At 49.0% G+C, this 12,500-nt stretch overlaps 1 pseudogene; it reads left to right on the top strand.

Annotated features, from left to right (window-relative positions):
• LOC118225668 overlaps nt 1-12,500 on the top strand; it is a 58,878-nt pseudogene that overhangs the window by 39,511 nt on the left and 6,867 nt on the right.

Here is a 12,500-nt window from a genome sequence, read left to right as displayed (position 1 = left end):
AGCATCGGACGAGAACAGTAATGTTAACAAGACAATTAGCGCTAACATAGCTTCAGCTGAGGAAGGCAACATTAACAACACACTCTGTGCTAACGCAGCATCGCCCAAAAACAGTAACGTTAACAACATAATCAGTTCTAACGTAGCATCAGACAAAAACAGTAATGTTAACAACATAATCAGTTCTAACGTAGCATCAGACAAAAACAGTAATGTTAACAGCACAATCTGTGCTAACGTAGCTTTGGCTGAGGAAGGCAACATTAAGAAACACAATCAGTGCTAGCGTAGCATCGGCTGAAAACAGTAACATTAACAACACAATCAGTGCTAACTAGCATCGACCAAAAACAGTAACGTTAACAACAAAATCAGTGCTAACTAGCATCGGACAAAAACAGTAACGTTAACAACAAAATCAGTGCTAACTAGCATCGGACAAAAACAGTAACGTTAACAACACAATCAGTGCTAACTAGCATCGGACAAAAACAGTAACGTTAACAACACCATCAGTGCTAACTAGCATCGGACAAAAACAGTAACGTTAACAACAAAATCAGTGCTAACGTAGCATCAGACAAAAACAGTACCGTTAACAACACAATCAGTGCTAGCGTAGCATCGGCTGAAAACAGTAACGTTAACAACACAATCAGTGCTAAAGTAGCTTCCTCTGAAGATGGCAACGTTAACTCTTGTCTTGTGTTACTTTCTTGGCGATGTTTGAGTGAAACCTCTTTGGCTCGTGATGCATTCGGATGTTGCTTCACTCCTGTAAGAGACAAAAGGACATTTCTCATAAGTCAGAAAGAGAAGATTTAACAAATGAGTGAGTAACAGAGCAAGTGAGCAAGTGAGTGATCAATTGTGTGAGCGAGTGAATGATTGATTGAACAAGGGAGTGAGTGAGTAAGAGAGGACTTGTAGACTGGGCAGATTAGTAACAGAAGATGCAATTGTCTTATTTTTATTTCTCAAGGACAGGATTTTTTTGGTTGACCTTGGTTTGTTGTATGACTGCTGTTATTATTATCTGTATTGACGTCACCCCCCCCCCCCCCCCCCCCCCTCTTCTGTCCCAGAGGGAGCACCTAGCCGGGTGAGTTTCAAACATCTGTGCGTGTGTGTCTGTCTGTGTGTGTGTGTGTGTGCGCCTGTGTGTGTGCGTGTGTGTCTGTCTGTGTTTGTGTGTGTGCCTGTGTGCCTGTGTGTGTGCGTGTGTGTCTGTCTGTGTTTGTGTGTGTGCCTGTGTGTGTGCGTGTTTTTGTATGTGTGTCTGAATGTGTGTGTGCGTGTGTTTGTGTGTGTTTGTGTGCGTGTGTGTCTGTCTGTGTGTGTGTGTGTGCCTGTGTGTGTGTGCATGTTTTTGTGTGTGTGTCTGAATGTGTGTGTGCGTGTGTGTGTGTGTGCCTGTGTGTGTGCGTGTTTTTGTGTGTGTTTGTGTGCATGTGTGTCTGAATGTGTGTGTGCGTGTGTTTGTGTGCATGTGTGTGCATTTATGTTTGTGTGCATGTTTGTGTATGTGTGGATGTTTGTGTTTGTGTGTGTGTGTGAATGTGCGTGTGTGTCTGAATGTGTGTGCGTGTGTGTGTGTGTGTGTGTGTGTGTGTTTGTGTGCCTGCACGTGTGCATGCGTGAGCATCTGCGGCCCTGCTTCTCCCCTGCTTACCCTAAGCAGAGCCAAAATGGCACTTTTGGGCGGGAGAGGGGCTTTTTCTGGCTGCGTTCTCCTGCGGAGATGAGAGCAGAAGGATAGTGGATTTTAATTGGGCCGTAATGCACGCGCTCAGATAGGCGCTCTGGGTAATTTACGGCGGCGAGGCGTTCGGTTCTTCGGTCATTTTGGCCGGCGTCGAGGATTCCGCCGTTGCCGTGGCGCCGATGGCGGCCCTGGGCTGGAGCGTTTTTTAGAAAAAAAAAAAAACTGTCGCAGATGCTGAGCAGCTGCACTCTCTCTCTCTCACTCCCACCCTCACTCACTCACAACAGGGCCCTGAGAGGGGGGCGGGGGGGGCAGGGGGGAGAAGAACAGAGCAGGAGAGCAAAGAAGGAAGTACAGAGATACACTGAGAGACGGAGGGAGGCAATATGAAGAGGCTCTTTCATCTTCGTTGTATTAATAAAACAAGGATATATAGCGCTTATGGACTAAAGGAGTCAACAGTATTCACCCCTGCCCTCGCCCCGCCCGCCCCCCCCCCCATTCATTTTCCTTCCTGTGTACTACACACGAGCCCTCGTACTAATATACACGTCTTTGTCTCCTTTGAAACCACTTTTGTTATTCGTTTTTTTTTTTTTTTTACTTTTATTCAGAGCAAAACCAAAAAGAGAGAGAGAGCTAGAGATTCATATCTTGTCTGTTATGTCAGACTGAGCCAATAGTGCATTTTTGAATTTGAAATTGAGGAAGAAAGGAGAGTAGGAGGTTGGGGTGGGGGGGGGGGGGGGGTGAGAGCGAGCGAGCGAGGGAGGGAGAGATGGGACAGAGGACAGAGTGTGTTTGAGGAGAAGACTGAAGCCCTTTGTGTCGCTTCCTCTCCTCCTCCTCCTCCTCCTCCTCGCGTCTCGCTTCCTGTCGGCGGTTCACTCCCGGGCCAGCGTTAATAAAGCGGCGATTCGGGGGTCGCAGTTTGTCCCCCCCCCCCCCCCCCCGGGCCGCCACATCCTGTGCCCTCCATTATGAGCTTAAAGAAGAAAAAAAAAGAACATTGATTGCCAGTCGCTGCTCTTTTCCCGCGCCGACGCTTTTTTTTTTGGGGAGAAACAGGGGTGGCCCGGATTCTCCGCCTTTTTGAGGGTGTTAGGTGCGATGTTAATGTCTCTAGCGCCGGTGTGCTCCGCCTCGCGTTGGAAACAGACGCCGTGCTCACCTCGGCGTGCGAGCTAAAAACCCGGGCGAGCAGGTGTGAAACGCTGGCGTGCCATCTTTGTACTTAAGCAGCCATTATTTTTTTCTTCTTTTCTCCAGAGCAGATGTCCTTAGTGTAATTATAGCAGTCAGTGTTGGGACCACTTTCTGTGAGTTTTTGGCCTAGATTTTAGAACGTGAATAATGCCTCGTAGTGGTGCTAAATGAGAGTACTACTGTGTGTGTGTCCGTGTGCAGGTGCGTGTGTGTGCATGTGTGTGCAGGTGCATGTGTGTGGGGCGTGTGTGTGCATGTGTGTGCGTGTGTGTGTCCGTGTGCATGCATGTGTGTGCAGGTGCGTGTGTGTGTGCATGTGTGTGTGTGTGTGTGGGAGTGTGCATGCATGTGTGTGCAGGTGCGTGTGTGTGTGTGTGTGTGTGTGTGTGGGGGGCGTGTGTGTGGGAGTGTGCATGCATGTGTGTGCAGGTGCGTGTGTGTGGGGCGTGTGTGTGCATGTGTGTGCGTGTGTGTGTCTGTGTGCATGCATGTGTGTGCAGGTGCGTGTGTGTGTGTGTGTGTGCATGTGTGTGCATGTGTGTGTCCGTGTGCAGGCATGTGTGTGCAGGTGCGTGTGTGTGGGGCGCGTGTGTGCATGTGTGTGCGTGTGTGTGTCCGTGTGCATGCATGTGTGTGCAGGTGCGTGTGTGTGTGCATGTGTGTGCGTGTGTGTGGGAGTGTGCATGTGCATGTGTGTGCAGGTGCGTGTGTGTGCGTGTGTGTGGGAGTGTGCATGTGCATGTGTATACGCATGCGTGTGCATCTGTGACAGGGAAGCTCTAACTCAAATCCCAGAGGGCCGTTGTGTCTGCTGGTTTCTGATGTGTCTCTGCACTTAAGTGCTCCATTAAGCCACTGATTGGCTAAAGAGTCTGCACACCTTGTTTCCACGGTCTAAACTGGCCACTGATTGGCTAAAGAGTCTGCACACCTTGTTTCCACGGTCTAAACTGGCCACTGATTGAAAAGGAAATTCCAAAAAAAAAGACCAGCCGTGGCCCCCCGAGCCTGGAGTTTGAGGCCCGCCTGGCTCCGGAAGGTCCTTATGTGTGTACCTCTGCCCCCCCCCCCTCGCCCCCCCCCAGAGCAAGTCGGTGTCGTCGACGGACAGCCAGCCGGCAGAGGAGCGGCAGGGCCCCTCGGGGGGGTACGCGGCGCAGGGCGGGGCCGACGCCAAGCGGAGGCGCTGCGAGGAGAAGGACGCGCTTCCCTCGCACTACGTACGTTTCCCGTTACCGAAACTGGCGTCGGTGGTCGCACGGGCCGCCGGGAGAAAGAGAGGGGGGCATCATGGGAAAAATACGCGTGCCAATCACATCGGGGCGTCAAATCTGTGGTCGAATGCGATGTTCTGCAGAACGAACAATTGATAAACAGCACAAAACGATGTTATGTAACTGTGCTTGTTGTCCTTTGTTGAACCACAGAAGTGTTTATGGTGGCTCATGATTCAGGTACTTCTTTAAGAGAAAAAATGTTACGTGGTGCAAAATTTTTTTTTATATTTTTTTTATAAATGTGATTGCCCCTCTGAAACCCATCACTTACCCACATATTATTACCATTTTCAGAAAGTGCAATATGTTCTTTTTGAGTGCGCTGCTGTGAAATTATATTTAATGTCATATTTGCGAGGAGGTTTGCAGTGGATTGCAGCACAGTCGTTTTATGTAAGGGCATGTGTGCAGCTACAATAACCTGTCAGTCGCTGACTCATTTGAGCCAATCAAAGGGTTGTGCTCTCCACGGCAAAACACAATGATTCATACAAATCGCATACAGTGGGCCCGCCCATTTTTGTTTTCGCGAAGTGCCGCTCTCCCATCGCTGGATGGCGTGACTGTTGACCATCCAATCCCCCTTGTTTTCGAGTGCGACCGGTTGAGCGTAATCTGCGCCTCTGTCCGTCACGCGACAGAGTCAGAGTCCGCGTCGGCGTTCGGCGAGAACCGCGAACCGCGATGGATATTCCCTCCGCCTCCTCGGCCGCGAAACGTAGCTCCCCGACAGGGACGTCGGTTCAGATGAAAATGTGCCTTGAACCTGCTGGACCTGCTGCAGCAGCTACGGGCCACTTATCCCAGCCTCAAACGAAATGTGTTTTTATTTTATTTTATTTATTAATTTTTTTTTAACGTGCGCCGATGTGACCGACGCAAACCGCCGTGTCCCTCCCACGCCGGGCCACGGACGGGCTTTAATGAAATTAGGGGGATGATGTCACCCGGGCGGTGATGTCAGTGGCAGTGCCGGGGCCGTGATCACATCAAAGAGCCGTCGCCATGGTAACTGAGTGCCACCGTTGTCGCCCTCTTTTTTTTTCCCCGCGAGGGAGGGGCCGGAGGACCGAGGGATGTGTGAGGAGGGCACGGGGAGTTGAGAGGGAGAGAGGTTACGGTAAAAAAAAAAAAAGAAAGAGAGAAGAGATTTCTGTGACGGGAAATACTCTGGGAAGGATGTATGCGCAGTTACCGCTCTTTTGAATTTTTTATATTCTGCTTCGGTAGATGAAGGATTTGGGCCCGCAGTTTCTTTTGAACAGACATCTCTTTACACTGCCATTCGGTTGATCTTGGCTGTTTTCTTAATTTATTATTATTTCAAAATTTTCTTTGTCTTGCTTGTATTTGCAACCGATTTAATATTTTGATCATTTTATTATTAATATAATTATTTTTAGATTATTTATTAATTAGATTATTTTAAGTAGTTATTTCCATTTTATGTATTCTGTGAAGCATTTTGAAATGATATTTTTGAAGGGTGCCATATAATTATAATGTATCAAATATATAAATATTCATGGTATTATTATTATTATAGATATCATTTTAAGTATTATTATTATTATTATTATTATTATTATTATTACATGTAGAGCTACCCTGACCATTTTGCTTGCTTTTGTCTTATAGGACAGTGATGGGGACAAGAGTGAGGACAACTTGGTGGTGGACGTCTCTAATGAGGTGGATTGCTATCCCTGCCGTAACCCCAGTAACTGTTACCCTGGCTACAGGGTGACACAATCACCTTAACAGCCACTCCAGATTAAACTGCCTTAAACTCAGCCACAGTTTTTTTTTTTTCAGATAGACATGATTATTTCAGTGTACCATTCAGCCAGGGACTCGCTAGGTGCTAGCTAGGACACGCATTATATCTGATTAGCATTGCACAATTCATTTGTTGAAGAATATAATTGATAACCGAAGTTCAACAGGCTCACAGCTGTGTCTCAAGGGGTTCCTCTCTTGTCAGAAATTGGTTGTATGCTGTATGGACATTTGAAAAGGGCAGGACGCTTAGTCTGCAATGCATGGATTTACGAAGAGACATTTCGCCATCGCTGGGGAATGGCGAAATGTACCGGAATTGATACAACGCCGTTTGTATCAAATTCCGATTAAATCGCAAGCAGAAGCTATGCACTCCACTGCTACGCAGAGAAGTAAAAAATGATTGAGCACAGTTACGCATGTTTAGCCATGTATACCGTAAATTGGGCGATACGTCTAAATGATATCTGAACCAGAAACAAATTTAAAGCAGGTTTTGCAGGTACACCAGCACTGTTCTAGTACGAGGACGGGGCCCCCAAATGTGGTGTCAGTTCTGGACCGTGTCAGTACCGGTCACGGGCACCCTGGCATCGCTCGGGGATGGAGGGATTTCAAGCTAGCAGGATTAATTATTGCATGCCAGCGCCCCCCTATGGTCGTTCGAGTGGCCGCAGGCTGCCTGCGGAACCTACACATAGCGTAGCGTAGCGTAGCGTACTGCAGAGTGAGAAGGGCCGGGGGGGATGACATCATCAGCAGTTTCAGAGAGCCGCACATACTTTTGTGCTCTCTCCCTGAACTGACCAATGAGATTGCAGCACAAACAGAGAGCACAGACACTCAAAATAGGGCATTCCAGATAGGTAAGGAATTGACCAATAAAACATGTCACCATAGTGTCAGTTAGATGATAATAATAATAATAATAGTAATAATAATAATAATAATATTTGGTGGAATGCTTGTGGGTCTGTTGGCTTCAGCAGCCTTGTTTCTCTCTCTGGGACAAGGAGCCCACCTCCCCAGCTGCCAGCCCCCCTGCCTCCCCCCACGGAAACGGCCTGGATCGCGCCCCCACCCTCAGGAAGGAGCTTCCCGGGACCCCCAGCCCCCCTGCGGCCCCCACGTCGACCCCGCCTCACAGCCCCTCACCTGGGAAGGCCAAAGACCCAACACAGGTATGACCACATGCTTAAAGGCTCCGCCCCCAAAAGTTAACTCTGCCCCCAAAAATTTAATTTGGCACGTTCCGTCTTGCCCTCAGAATAATTGACAACATTACATTACATTACATTTATTTAGCAGACGCTTTCACCCAAAGCGACATACAAAAGTGCATATCATGGTCATTGGAACAACTACAAAACACGGGTTCGACAAGGTACAATACTCATTCGCACAGCTATTTATAGCCAAGAACACAAGTGACGTGTGTTTCCTGTGTCACTGGCAGTGGTTGTTTATCTGTATGTGCGAACGGCTGTTTGGACTGATCTTATCTTTCACATTTAGCTCCCCCCCCCCTTCCTCCCCCCCTTCTTATCATTTAAATGAATCTTTTAAATGGGATCATTACTGTTACTGTGTTATTACTGTGTTAATGAAGGCATTTCTGCAGTCACGATCGTGACATTTAGGACACACCTGGAGGTTTGGAGTCTCGTTTTAAGCTTCATCCGAAATGCAACCTCCGTGCAACGCCCTGAATCAGTTCCCTAAAATGAGCGAACGGGGAGGTGTCAAACACGGGGGTCATTATTTTTTTGGGGTTTGGGATTCTGTACATCTCCTTTGATGTGGGGAAAAGGTATTAAACGTAGCCCGTCAGAAACGAGACAGATGAATTATTCTTAATGTGGCTACCGACATATTAAATATTGATTCATGTTCGGCTTTAAGCCATAACCACCAGCGTCAGACCATCCTGGCTTATTTGACGCAGCGTTCAGGTTCCTCCCCGTTAGTCCATAACGCGATGCGAAGCCCTTATTGTCTGTTTCCGTGGAAATTCCTCTCGCAGCTGTACGTCAGCGCGACAATAAGACAGCGTCGCAAGTGCCCACTCGACGGCCGTGAAGGGGCGTCGGGGGGGGGGGGGGGGGTCACACGCATTGTGTTTTTTCCGCAGTGTAGTGTGTGTGTGCACCTGGCACCACACACACACACACACACACACAGCCCCTCGTTTCAGCCTGGTCTTCCTTGTTCTCTGGGTGTCTCTCTGGCTGAGGAGCCCGGGGGTCTGATGGAGAGCCGTGTGCGCGCACGCCCGGGTCCTCTCCAGTGTTCTGTATCCCGGGGCAACGGTGAACCCTGTCGCTGTCTGTCTGTCTGTCTCGCGCCCCCCCCCCCCAGGTAGAGAAGTCCCAGTCGCCCTCCTCCAAATCGGGGACCCCGTCTCCGTCCCGCCGCGAGGCCCTGACTCCGGGCCCCCCCCGGCCCCAGCACCTCCTGCCTGCGCCTCGTCAGCAAGCCCGCCTCCACCGCGGACCCCCTGGGTGAGGATTCAGGCCCCCCCCCCCGCCCCTTTACCCCCGCCAACCCTTAACCAAGCCATTTCAGTTCACAGTCAGTACAGTCTCATCTACCTTCATCTGCATTTGAGGCCTGAAGATGCTTTTTGATTCATTTCTACTCTATAACCTTTCCATCTCTCTAATTTCCATACTTCTATTTTCCTTATCACTTTCTTTCTTTCTTTCTTTCTTTATACTTGTGCCTCTCTGTTTTTCCAAAGCTCATACATATATTTTATTGACTGTAGTAAATTTAGGGTTTTCCTTTGAGACTGTTGGGTTGAGGTGGCGTTACTCACTGGCGCTGTCTCTCTCACCCACCGCCCCCCCATCCTCCCCCCCCCCAGCTCTGCGCAGCCCCCTGTCCGTGCCCCCGGGTTCGTACCCGGCTCATTTTGGGGTGGTGTCCCACGCGGGCCTCAACGGGGAGCTGGCCAACCCCGGCGGCTTCGGGGGGGCTCTGACCCTCTCCCCCCAAATCAGCGCCGCCACCAGCGCGTACACCCGCAGCCCAATGGTGAGCGAAGTCCTTCCTCTGTCTGCCCGCCTTCCACCCCTCACCTTTCAGAAAAATAAATGGCGGCCATTTTACAATCTAAAACTGAATAATCTAAATTCTAAAACTAAATAAAAACCAAGCATCTAAATCTATCAAACTAGCAAGCCTTCCGAGCAAGTTATCTCATTCCCAGTTCCCTTACACGTTGCACTTAATTAATTTTTTTATAAATTTAATTTTATTGCAATACCTTCTCCGAGTACCGTTTATGTTTATGTTTATGTGTCAGGATCATGGTTGTGAAGTAGACGTAGCGAGCTCTACTTTATTAGGCCGTGTGCATGATTGCCTTGCCGATGATGCGTAATACCACGGGTCGCCCACAGGTGGCGTATGAGTCCCGTTCCCACCTCAGGGCCCCGGGGCTGTCCTCCTCATTGCCTGGAGCCACCGGTGGAAAGCCGTGAGTCGTTTTTCCGCCATACTGGAAAATACACTATACTTTCTATACTTCTGTCTGTGTTACGTCACAAGCAAACTGTGGACTGCGACTGATAGTTCAGTTGTTCAGTGTTAGTACTCTAGTGTTAGTCAGTGTTAGTGTTAGTACTCCAGTGTTAGTCAGTGTTAGTGTTAGTACTCCAGTGTTAGTCCATGTTAGTGTTAGTACTCCAGTGTTAGTCAGTGTTAGTGTTAGTACTCCAGTGTTAGTCCGTGTTAGTGTTAGTACTCCAGTGTTAGTCCGTGTTAGTGTTAGTACTCCAGTGTTAGTCAGTGTTAGTGTTAGTACTCCAGTGTTAGTCCGTGTTAGTGTTAGTACTCCAGTGTTAGTCCGTGTTAGTGTTAGTACTCCAGTGCTAGTCAGTGTTAGTGTTAGTACTCGAGTGTTAGTCCGTGTTAGTACTCCAGTGTTAGTCAGTGTTAGTGTTAGTACTCGAGTGTTAGTCAGTGTTAGTGTTAGTACTCGAGTGTTAGTCAGTGTTAGTGTTAGTACTCGAGTGTTAGTCAGTGTTAGTGTTAATACTCAAGTGTAGGTCAGTGTCAGTGTTAGTACTCGAGTGTTAGTCCGTGTTAGTACTCGAGTGTTAGTCCGTGTTAGTACTCCAGTGTCGGTGGTAAACCCCTCTGCCCCCCCCACTGCAGGGCGTACTCCTTCCACGTGAGTGCGGACGGGCAGATGCAGCCGGTGCCCTTCCCCCCCGATGCCCTGCTGGGCCCGGGCATCCCGCGCCACGCCCGGCAGATCCACAGCCTGAGCCACGGGGAGGTGGTGTGCGCCGTCACCATCAGCGCCTCCACCCGCCACGTCTACACCGGCGGCAAGGGCTGCGTGAAGGTGTGGGACATCAGCCAGCCCGGCAGCAAGACCCCCATGGCCCAGCTGGACTGCCTGGTGAGAGCCCCCCCCCCACCAACCACCCCCCCCAAAAACCACCACTGAGCCCAGCTGAGTTACTGCAGGACACTGAGACTAACAGAGACCAGCACTGAGACTACAGCTGCACTGAGACTACAGCAACACTGAGACTAGAACAACGGCCTCTCATTATAGAAATAATAGGCAGACAACCAAAAATTATCTGGTGGAAAAAATGCTTGTGATGAAGTTCTGTATGGTAATTTTTCTAGGGTATTAATTTTGACATTGACTTAGTGGTTGGGGGAAAAAAACTTCTTCTCCAGTAAAATTCTCAGACCAGCACTGAGGCTTAAACTTCTCACTTGGATAAACAGAAGAATCCACTGAGATTTGGAGCTGATGTTAGCCCAGCTCACACTGCAGCCGCTCTGTGTTCACAGCAGCAGCTGAGTTCTCTAAATGCTGAGCAGCTGAAGCTGTGCAGTGTTGTCAGTGGCCTCAGGTGTAGGTCGTGTGCTTGTACATGAAACAAGAGCCCTTATTGGTGGAGCCCGGTCTCTCTGTCCTTCTCCAGTTACCAGTTACATCACTGTCCTCAAGAGTTCCGCTGACCTTGCGTTTCTGTGTCGGCCAATCAGAACAGAGACAACTACATCCGGTCATGTAAGCTCCTCCCCGACGGGCGGACCCTGATCGTGGGAGGCGAGGCCAGCACGCTGTCAATCTGGGACCTGGCCACGCCCACCCCGCGCATTAAGGCGGAGCTGACGTCCTCGGCTCCCGCCTGCTACGCCCTGGCCATCAGCCCCGACAACAAGGTCTGCTTCTCCTGCTGCAGCGACGGCAACATCGTGGTGTGGGACCTGCACAACCAGACGCTCGTCAGGTAACCACGGGAGACCCAGGGAGGGAGGCAGGGAGAGGGGTGGGGAGGGGAGGGGAGAGGAGGAGAGGAGGTCTGTGAGAGGAGAGGAGAGAGAAGGAGAAAAGGGGAAGAGGAGAGGAGGGGAGGGGAGAGGAGAGGAGAGGAAAGGAGGATGAGTTGAAGAACATGCTGTGAGATCCAGTCAGACACAGTCAAATAGGCTGTAAATGTTCACTCCTTTTATGGAGGGATGCACACTGTGGACATTCTGGGGCCAATAGTAATAGCTGATATTTGTCTGGCAATATTAGCCAATGCTGATATAATTCCCAGTGTTACATTATAACACAAAGCCAAAGTGCATCCAGGTTTCCACGCTTATGGAAGATGTAGATGAGCACAGATTTATGATGGAAAAATGGAACAAATTTTATTAGTATAGCAAAATAATCCAACGTGCTTACTTCATTAAGCAGAGAGCTTGAGTCTAGAGTCTAGTGGGCTACTGAGCCTGTAAACAAGACCCAGAGCCTGAATAAGTAAAAGGTCACATGACTGTGGTTTGGCTACTTTTTGAGGACGACACTTTCACTTCATTTGTAACATCAGGTGCGCATTAAGTGCGTCGCCTCTCTGGAGCGTCCATGTTGCGTCATCATATCGCCCATAATCTTACCGATAAGTTTTTTTTAAGCTGTTATTGGCGGAAGCCAGTACAGCCGTGATGTTATTCTACGTGCCTACATGTCTGAGGCAGTCTGTCAGTCTGTTGTAACAGCCTGCTGGCTCCTGAAGATGACCTCGTCCTTGCTTTTTTTTTTTTTCCAGTACTGCATTTCTCTGTTGTTCTTTCACTCCATCCTTCTATCGTTCTATCATTCAAGCTGTTTCCTGTATTCACTGCAACCGGTTGTGCTCATTATTTTTCTATAAAAACAGAAAACACCTTGAAGCATTTCCTGTTAATAAGACCAAGGTCAAGCTGAAGGTCACCAAGGCTCTTGATAAATATTTTAGTGTTTTTGCTGCGCAGTTGTATTATCTGCGCATTGTTCTCTTTAAACAGATGATGAGGTGTTTCTTCTGCACATTCTACTGTAGTGAAAATGTATACTGGGTGTGTTGTACTTTCACTTACTATGTTCCATTAATCGGAAAGTTCCCAGCCTGAAAGTTCCCTTGAGGGCCGAGAACTGCTGGTTTTCCACCCTCCCTTTACCTGGGAGTCAGGTGTGAAGACCGTCTGGCCAATCAGCAGCGCTAGTTCAGTCAGTTGCCTGGGAGAAA

The sequence above is a fragment of the Anguilla anguilla genome, chromosome 4 (genome assembly GCF_013347855.1).
Source record: "Anguilla anguilla isolate fAngAng1 chromosome 4, fAngAng1.pri, whole genome shotgun sequence".
In the NCBI taxonomy this organism is placed as follows: domain Eukaryota; kingdom Metazoa; phylum Chordata; class Actinopteri; order Anguilliformes; family Anguillidae; genus Anguilla; species Anguilla anguilla.
This window is presented reverse-complemented; position numbering and strand designations above follow the sequence as displayed.